This window comes from Ricinus communis, chromosome 10 (genome assembly GCF_019578655.1).
Source record: "Ricinus communis isolate WT05 ecotype wild-type chromosome 10, ASM1957865v1, whole genome shotgun sequence".
Classification (NCBI taxonomy): domain Eukaryota; kingdom Viridiplantae; phylum Streptophyta; class Magnoliopsida; order Malpighiales; family Euphorbiaceae; genus Ricinus; species Ricinus communis.
Window position 1 is genome coordinate 3,450,348 of NC_063265.1, and position 8,761 is coordinate 3,459,108.

At 30.8% G+C, this 8,761-nt stretch overlaps 2 long non-coding RNA genes across 2 annotated transcripts; both read left to right on the top strand.

Annotated features, from left to right (window-relative positions):
* Window positions 1-2,224: 2,224 nt before the first annotated feature.
* On the top strand, window positions 2,225-3,299 carry LOC107262351. The gene is made up of 2 exons (XR_001536236.3): window positions 2,225-2,534; window positions 2,878-3,299. It is a non-coding gene; the product is annotated as an uncharacterized LOC107262351 (long non-coding RNA).
* A 1,617-nt stretch (window positions 3,300-4,916) lies between these two features.
* On the top strand, window positions 4,917-7,186 carry LOC125371314. The gene is made up of 2 exons (XR_007217613.1): window positions 4,917-6,118; window positions 6,929-7,186. It is a non-coding gene; the product is annotated as an uncharacterized LOC125371314 (long non-coding RNA).
* The last annotated feature ends 1,575 nt before the right edge of the window (window positions 7,187-8,761 follow it).

The window sequence follows — 8,761 nt, forward strand, 5'->3', positions numbered from 1 at the left end:
GCAGGAAAATACACAGCTAATTACAAACTTGCAAAAACAAAGAATACTAAACAAAGCACACTCACTAATCACTACTTAATAACACTCACACTTACTATGCACTCTTTTACAAGCCTATTTTAGAAACTCACAAACACTTCAAATTTTAGAGAGAATGTAGAAGTTGTTTTTCACTCTTTTCTTCATCTGTCTTGCCACTTCCTTGGGTTTTTATAGAGCCTTTGGAGAATCTTTTGACGTTATTGCTGTCATAAGCAACCTCAATTATTTCCTGATAGAATATTTTAAATATCATAATCGTGAGAGTCTTAGGAATCTATTATTGGTAGTGCGTCTATTGACATATTATCTTTATTATCAGATTCCTCTGAGCTCTTCTTGTCTTTTAGCTTGTCAGATCTCCTGTGTGACCTTATTTTTGAGGAGATAGATTCCTCCTTATCTGCCAGAGCTGCCATAAATTGTTACTTTATTTTATCTTTTGAAATATTATCAAAAAGATCTCTAAACAAATTTTTAAAATCTACGATGCTTAGCTATCCAGGGTTGGGATGAATAGGAGGCCTGCGATAGGGTCTTCTTTTCAAAAGTAATTATTCCTTTTGCAAAATAAACAGAAGATGATGCGAAAAAATCAAATTTATTTCACCATTTAATTAATACTCTTCTATCTGACTAAGGAATAATTTTCATAGTTTCTTCAAATTTAGGTGTTTTTTTTCCTAAGCATCTACCATTCCCACTTTATAATCCATGAGATCTTATAAAAAAATAGCAAAGGAGAGACGGTGATTTCTACGGGTTTTGTTTTTTGAAACAAATTGTTCATAAATAGTTCTAACTTTATTTGGGAATATAATAGAAAAATAATCACCAATTAAAAAAAAATCATTCAATAAACCAAGTGGGCAAGGCATTATGTCAATCTAATTGAAACTGAGACCACCAACTTAATTTGCGTTGCCTATTATCATATAGTAAGGCTTCTGACCAAGCTCTCATATAATCAAAGTAATTGAAATTCCTAATATGAGAGGAATATTTCAGTTCTTTAGTTGTAAAAGGACTTTTTCCCCATTCGTCTAAGGTAATAACCTTTTTGATAATAAACTTGCTATAAGCAAGATCTCCTCCAGATCGTTATGTAGTAGAAAACAAAACAGAACTAGTTTCTCCTAAAATCTGCTGATAATAATCATAAGCTTTATGCGTTACGGAGAAATACTAAATATATATTTCTACTGCTTCATAATTGCAAATCTGCATGTTTAGCATCAATTACCAATAAAAATTTATTAATAATAGGGATATATGGGTTTAAATTTTCTTTTTCTATTACTGCATTAATAATAATTTTATAAATATTTTCTCGAAGACGATCGGTTGGCAAAAAATCATTGATAATAGTCTCATAAGACCTATTAGACGAGATTACCGGAGCTTTACTCTTTGAATTCATTTCTTGTAAAAAAATTTCTCTTATTAAGAAATCAGGTGGAGAGTTAGCACTTCCATTGATAAATTCTTTTAAATAATTTCTTTTAAATTATCATCATCAAACAATTTTAACTTAGATACAACATAGTTTGTGTTTTATTGTTTTTTGTAGTTTAAGATACTTAACAAGTTACCAAGCAAATCGTTAATACTAATTATTACTCTATAAATTAAAATTGTTTCAGAATTTTGATAACATCAAAATTCTATAAAATTAATAATTCTATAAAATATATTAGAAAAATATTTGAAACCTCCGACGCATCTTTTTTTTTCTTTTTGAGAATACCTCAAGGGGGTTTACTTGTAGAATTTTTTTTTTTTCTATTTTCATTCTCTAACCTTAAAGAAAAATAAAAACTTTTTGTTTTTATAAAATTTGTAAAATATATTTACTTGTCTTTTAAATATTTGGATAATATTTTAAATTTAAAAAATAAACTTAGAATAAATAAAGTGAAAACTCATTCTTTTAAATTTAAAAACAAGTGACTTCTTATATGAAGAAAAACATAGAAAGCATTTTAAAAGTTTTTTTTTTTTAAAAAGTTATAATTTAGTAAAAATATGAAATTAATTTTTATTTTTATTTAAAAAAATAGCAAAAATAAATAAAAATTATATTTTCTATTTTTATTTGAAAAACTCTATCATTGCACGACATGCAAAACAACACTAGTTAAGTGAGACACCCCTTGCAAAAATTTATTTATTAATATTAATATTAAGACAAGCGGGGACAATTCACTAGTTAAGTGACACACCTGTTATGAGGTTTCTTTCAAAAGACTTGTTTCTACAAAGAAAAGAAAGACTTCATGTGAATAAAATTTCTCCAAAACACTTCATATCATCAACCTTGGAATCAAAAGTACTTGCACAAACAATGTTTCTTTTCTCTATATTGCTGAGCAGGAGTAATCAAGCATATCACTTGCAATTTCTTTTTAATTTGATCAACCATTTCAAATAATGGTGACAGCCGTAATTGCAGTCGCAGTAGAGTGACCGAAATGGGCCTATAACAGCTTATCAAGGTATGTGTGGCTTAATCACATGAACTCTTTTAGTGGTAAAAGAGAGTTAATTCTTAACTTATGTACAGTGTAAATAAAAGAATCAATCTAGAATTCCAAACTTCATCAGGGGCTTCTCTTAGGCATTCTAACAAACGCCTTGCCTCCTCGTTAATGATTTTAAGATAATTCTGAAATTAGTACTGGTTCATTTAACATAGAGAGAATGACCTTAAGACTTGTTATATGTTTGATTAAAAAGAAAACCAAACTACCTGATATCTTTTATGACCGTCATCCGGCTTTACTTATATACCTCCGCAGCTCAACAAATTTTAACAGAAAAATATGATGTTCTGCATAGGCAACTTTATGATCAATCTGGAGTATGCTACTCGAAGGTCCCCGAGGCCACTGCTCGATGTTGGGCTTGCTACTTCAATTTCTCCCGCTTCTGTCTTCCAAAGTTAAAGAACCAAACACATCAAGCATTCTTCTTTCCTCTTCATCTTCATTTTTTTCAAAGAGAAAAAAGAATATTGGAAAAGCTACACAATATTGTTACATATTAGGTATGGCTCATATACCAGTTTAAGGATGCTGGAGCGGAGCGGAGTGAGCGAGTGGAGCGCAGCGCAATGAGCGAACGGTGGATCATTATAAAATAATAACAGATACAGCTGCCCATCGCTCTCGAAGACATAGGCACATTACCAAACCTCATTAAATCCTTGTATTCTTAATTTTTTTGGTTGTTTGTTTATATTCCCGTAATTATTGGCCTTATTTCTCAACATTACAGTCGCAGCCTTTCATCTAGATTTGACAACGAGACAGAAGCATCGGGTTTTATTGATCCCGTTCCTAGCTTGTTAAGAGCCTAGTGGAAAAATAACTATAAACAGGGTTCGGTGAATCTCAAAAATTCATCGCAGCCGATGACGTGACAGTTAATTAGTCCAAAGAAAGATAGGAAATTGGAACTTACAATACATAATACTCCCTCCTCCCTCCAGAATCAAAGACAGAGAACTGGCAGTTTTATGTTATATTTTCACTAGTAGCAAACAATGTTTTCCTTGCACGTTCCTGCAAAAAATGACTATACCGGGTTAATTACTTTTTTTTTTTTTTTTTCACAATCTAAAAGGGTCAATCCATGTAATGCGACAAGTAAAAAGAACCCACCATTCAAGCATAATTTTGACATCTACAGATATGATCAACTTGAAGTCCCCATATCAATGGACTTCTTGGTACAAGAACTTAAAACTACAATCAAAATACTACATTTCGCTATCAATTAAAACCAAAATAAATCACTAGTACGTAAAACTTTAATTTAACACACAAATTCGGTGTTTCTGAAGCTTTCTTTCTTTAACAAGTTTTGGGAGATAACTTCTCTATTAATAGAGACAACAACAAGATAAGATTTGTGGTTCCATGTGAAATCCATGGCGCTAGCCAAGTATTGCAATTTATAAAATAAAGAAAAAAAAGAAAAGAAGAAGAGCTCAACCACAAACAAGAGGAAATAGAGATGTTTTTTTAAAGAAGAAGAAACAGAATAGGGGAAAAGAGAGATATTTGTAGAAGAACGTTTTTTGAGGGTTTTTCTTTAAGAAATAACTGCTAGTTTCGGACATTTAATGAAGAACAGGCTAGTTTATTTAATTACTAAAGAATCAAAGTAAGGTTTTTTCTTTTTTTCTTTTTTGATTAAGAGTTTTATAATACCCGAAATTTTTCTTTAATAAAGATAGTATTAATAATGATTAATAAATAAATTTTTATTTAAATTAATTTTATTTTATTTTATTTTTATTTTGTTTAAATTGAAATGAATTAAGTAGAATTTTAATACTAGATAAATAAAGGAGTTATTTCCTATACCCAATTAGTTGGATCTTTAAGAAATTAATTAAGTAAATTATTTGGGAAATAAATTATATTTTTGGTTATTCAAATTTTTCCCTAAATGCATATTTATATAAATAACATTATATATTGAAAAATTATGGAAGAATTTGTGAGGGATGTTTTTATAAAATGATTTTTAGAGAAATTGGTATTTTAATTAGCTAGTGGTATTAAATTTTAAGTTGAAAAATAGTTAGCAAATTGATTAATTAAATTAATTGTGTGTTAGGACTAAATTGAAAATTTATTTTGGAATGAGGACTAAAAGTATAATTTTATTATTATGGGATTTTAATGAAAATTTATATGTTTGGTATTTTTGTAATTAAGTATATCGAAAAGGGTTTTCTGGTAATTTTATATTTAAAAGCAAGGGTGTATATGTAATTTTGTATTTCCAAAAATTCTGATTTGGCCCAAATTAGTTAGTTAGGGGCTTAATTGAAAGCCTAAAACAAGTTTAGGGGTTAATTAAAAATGTTACAGGAGAAATTGTTGTAATTAAAACAAGTTGAGGGATCAAAAGGTATGAAAGAAAAGTTTAGGGACCCTCTGTCGATGTAGAGAAGAAAAGAAAGAAAAGAAAGAGGGAAGGAGAAGAAGAAGAGGGAGAAAGCTTGGGTACGTCGGATTCCATGGCAGATGGGGGAGGCGCCCGTCTGGGGCTCAGCGGAGCTGGCGAGTGGTGCAGCTAGCGCCGGCGAGCACGATGGTTTCGGTGGCAGTAGCTGGCAGCGTGGCAGACGGCGAATCAAGCAGAGGACGACCGCAGCTTCTCACTATTGTAGAGGGACTTTTCGGCGACCATTTCAAGCGATTCCGGTCTCAAAATGACCAGCGAGGTGCAAGCCTTCTTTTCTACCCTTAATCGCGTTGTGGGATTGCCGGAAAAGAAAGTTGCAGCGAAGGAAAGTTTTCGCCGGCAGCTCGGTTTTTAAGCTTTTCTGGCCATCTCCGAAGAGGCTAGGCTAATCAAAGCTCATCAACGGACTCCCCTCGTCACAAGCTTTTCAATGACACTAATGTTGCAGTAATCGGCCTCTTTTTAAAAATCAACGGTCGAGATCGTCCGTAAATATCTCCGGACGATCAGGGATCGGATCGAAAAATAAGAAGCAGGAATCATCATCAGCGCGTCATTTCGAGTCCGATGGTGTATTCGGATCGTCGATCGGACTCTTGCAGCTGAAGGCGAGTCGACCAAGCAATCAAGCGTCTTAGTAATTTTTCTCTGGCCCATTGATTTTAGAATTCTTTGGTAATTTATATGTTTATTGAATTGTGTTGAGTATTAGAAAATATTGTGAGTCAAAATATTTGTTTGTCGGACTGCTTGCTATAGTCGTGATTTGTGTCGTGTGGCGGAGTCGGAAAAATATTGAAGTCTTGAGGACCCGACTCCCGTTGTGTAAATTGTTGAATATTTGAAGTGTTTTCTGGCAGGTCCTGGACCCATTTTACGAGAGGTAAATGTCCGTAGTTTAGGGGAGGTTCTGTCGGATTTACGGTAGAATTCTTCCGAGTCAAGATTTTTTTTGACAGTCAGTCCTAGGGATCTAGCCTAGGGTTAATTATCAACTGTTTCAGCGTTATTGATAAATTATTTTTCGTGATTAGATAAATCCATCAGTTCTGCTCCCTCCACCCGAGGCATCGGAGTAGAGTTAAGGGTCGTCAAAGCTGTGAGTTAAAGTCATATATCGATTATACTCGTTCATGCATAAATTTTTGAATAGCTATTGTGATTATTTTATTGCAAGTTTAATTATTCATTTAATTATTATTCATATGTATTATACTTTTTAATTACTATTCATGTATATTCTTCCTTTATTATTGATTTTATTATTGCATGATGACACGGGATAGGACGACAGTAGAACATATTAGTTTGATGAGTGTACTAGTATAAATCCGAGAGTGATGGAACAAGGGTAATGGTTAAATTTAAAAAGGAAAGTTTAGAACTTGCCCTAGTCGAGCATCGCTCTCTTAGCTTAGTAGAGTGTGTTTTCCGGAGTAAAAGTTCCTTGTCGAGCATTGCTCTCTGGGCGCCGGCTTAATTGGAAACCTAAGTGACCAGACTGGAGGTAAGTTCCTTGGTCGAGCTTCGCTCTCTGGGCGCCAGTCTTATTGGAATAAGAGAGCCGAAAGGCTAAGGGTGATAGTGAACATTAAGTGACCGGACTGGAGTTAAGGACCCTGGTCGAGCTTCGCTCTCTGGGCGCCAGTTCTGTTGGAATGAGATTAGTCGAGATGTTAGAGTTGAGATTCGTCGAGATGTCAGTGTTAAGATTGAACGAGATATTAGCGTTGGGATTAGGGTTCTACTGATGTACTCCGTCCTGTAGTATGTAAAAACTTCAAATAAGCATGACCTAATGTTTATTTCAAATTAAATAAATGTATTATTGAATTGTTTGCAATTATTTTTGGATATATGATTTTAACTCACTCTCGAGACTGACAGTCTCAATTTTACTATTTTTCAGATCCGTGACTGTTAGCCTTCCCGCAACTCTTATCTAGTAACCTGACTCCTTCATCATCTGGTGATGTAATTTATTTGGTATGTTAACTTGTAAAATCTTAGAATCTCCGCAGTAGGATTAATAGACTTATATGTTGTAATTCTATGTAGTTTCGGGTCTCGCCTAATTCTTCTAGCAGGCCAAATTAATCGCGTAAAATTTAATAGTTACGCTAAATTGTGAAATCAATAATATTAAATGAGATGAGATTTATTTAAATCAGTGAGTGTTAGGCTTACTACGAGATTTGATGACCTTACGCTTACCCATTCCCTAGTGCCGGTCATGGGTCCACAGATAGGGTCATGACAAGTTTGTTGATTTATGATGAAAGAACAAAAATTGCAATGAATATCTAGAGTCTTCTGAAAAATTAGATATTTAATAACACACTTAATTAGATATTTAATTCCTTAGGGGCCTTGTTTAGAGAAATTCTTTTTTGTTTAAAATAATTAGTATAAGAATACAAATAATCTAATGACTCACAAGTCATACTATTTAATTTCATCTATTTTTATTCTCAAAAAAAAATTCATCCATTTTATTAAGACTTGATAAAAGATAAATTCTTTACTGTTATTTTTATTTATAGAATAAAGTCTAATTTGGTCACTAATCTTGTTGCATGTGTTTGATTTAGTTATTTTTTTAATTTATAAAAATAAAAGAGTGAGTTACACATTCTCTAAAAAGAGAATGAATAAAATAAAATAACAAAAAATCAGTTTATACATTAAATTAAATTATTTAAATTAAAAAATATATTAATATTTTAACTAAAAAAAATAAATATTGCTATTTGTAAATATTATTATTATTTTTTTCTTCCGATAATGACGATGAAAGAGCGGCTACGATGGTGGTGCTGAGGTCGACGAGGATGATAGAGATGAAAGTGGTTATAGCGAAAATTATAATGGTAAAAATTAATTATTGTTTAATTATATTAATTATATTAAATTAATAAAATAATTTTTAAAATAATTATAATTATTTTTATTTATTCTCTTTTTTTTATTTAAATAAAGCTAATTTAAATTAAATATATAAAATTTAGACTAAAAAGTTTATAAATTTATATGGCTAAATTGAGTCCAAATAATAACATCAGTGAACTTCGTTGTTTTTTTTTTTGTTATTTCTTTTATTTGATAATCATTAAAAATTAAGATAGAAGAGTTAGTTTGATATTTAAATTACTGAAAAAAAAAATATAATCATAAAAGTTCATATTTATTAATATTTATTTAAAAATAATAATGATATCTATTGGTTCAACAGTAAAATAAATAAAATTATATAATATTTATCTATAAAGTACATTTTACTATTTTTAATAAAACATTAGTTCCAGCCAGCGCAGATACTAATTTGATGCTTTAAAATGTCGTAGTTGGCACTGTTCAACTTCTCGCTCTTACTCAACGGCAATAATTTCTTGAAGCCATTTGTAATACACAACATTCTATATAAGACGTTTGCGCGGTGTCCAAAAATACATATATTTCCAATCATCTATGTCGCCAAGTTTAATGTAATTATTAACTTGATTAATTTATGCAGAATTTAATTATTAAAAATTACTAAAACTTTTAGATAAATCTTATTATTTTACCTTGTAATTAATTATTTGTGATTTTGATAATTAGATGAGATAATTAGTCATTAAAATTTTAAATGAGTTAATTTGTTATTTGTAAAATAAGTTCCTTTTATTATTTAACATTATTTTTTTTTGAGTGTTTTTATACTTTTTTTCAATTATTTTTTTGTTTTCTAAAAGGCAAAATT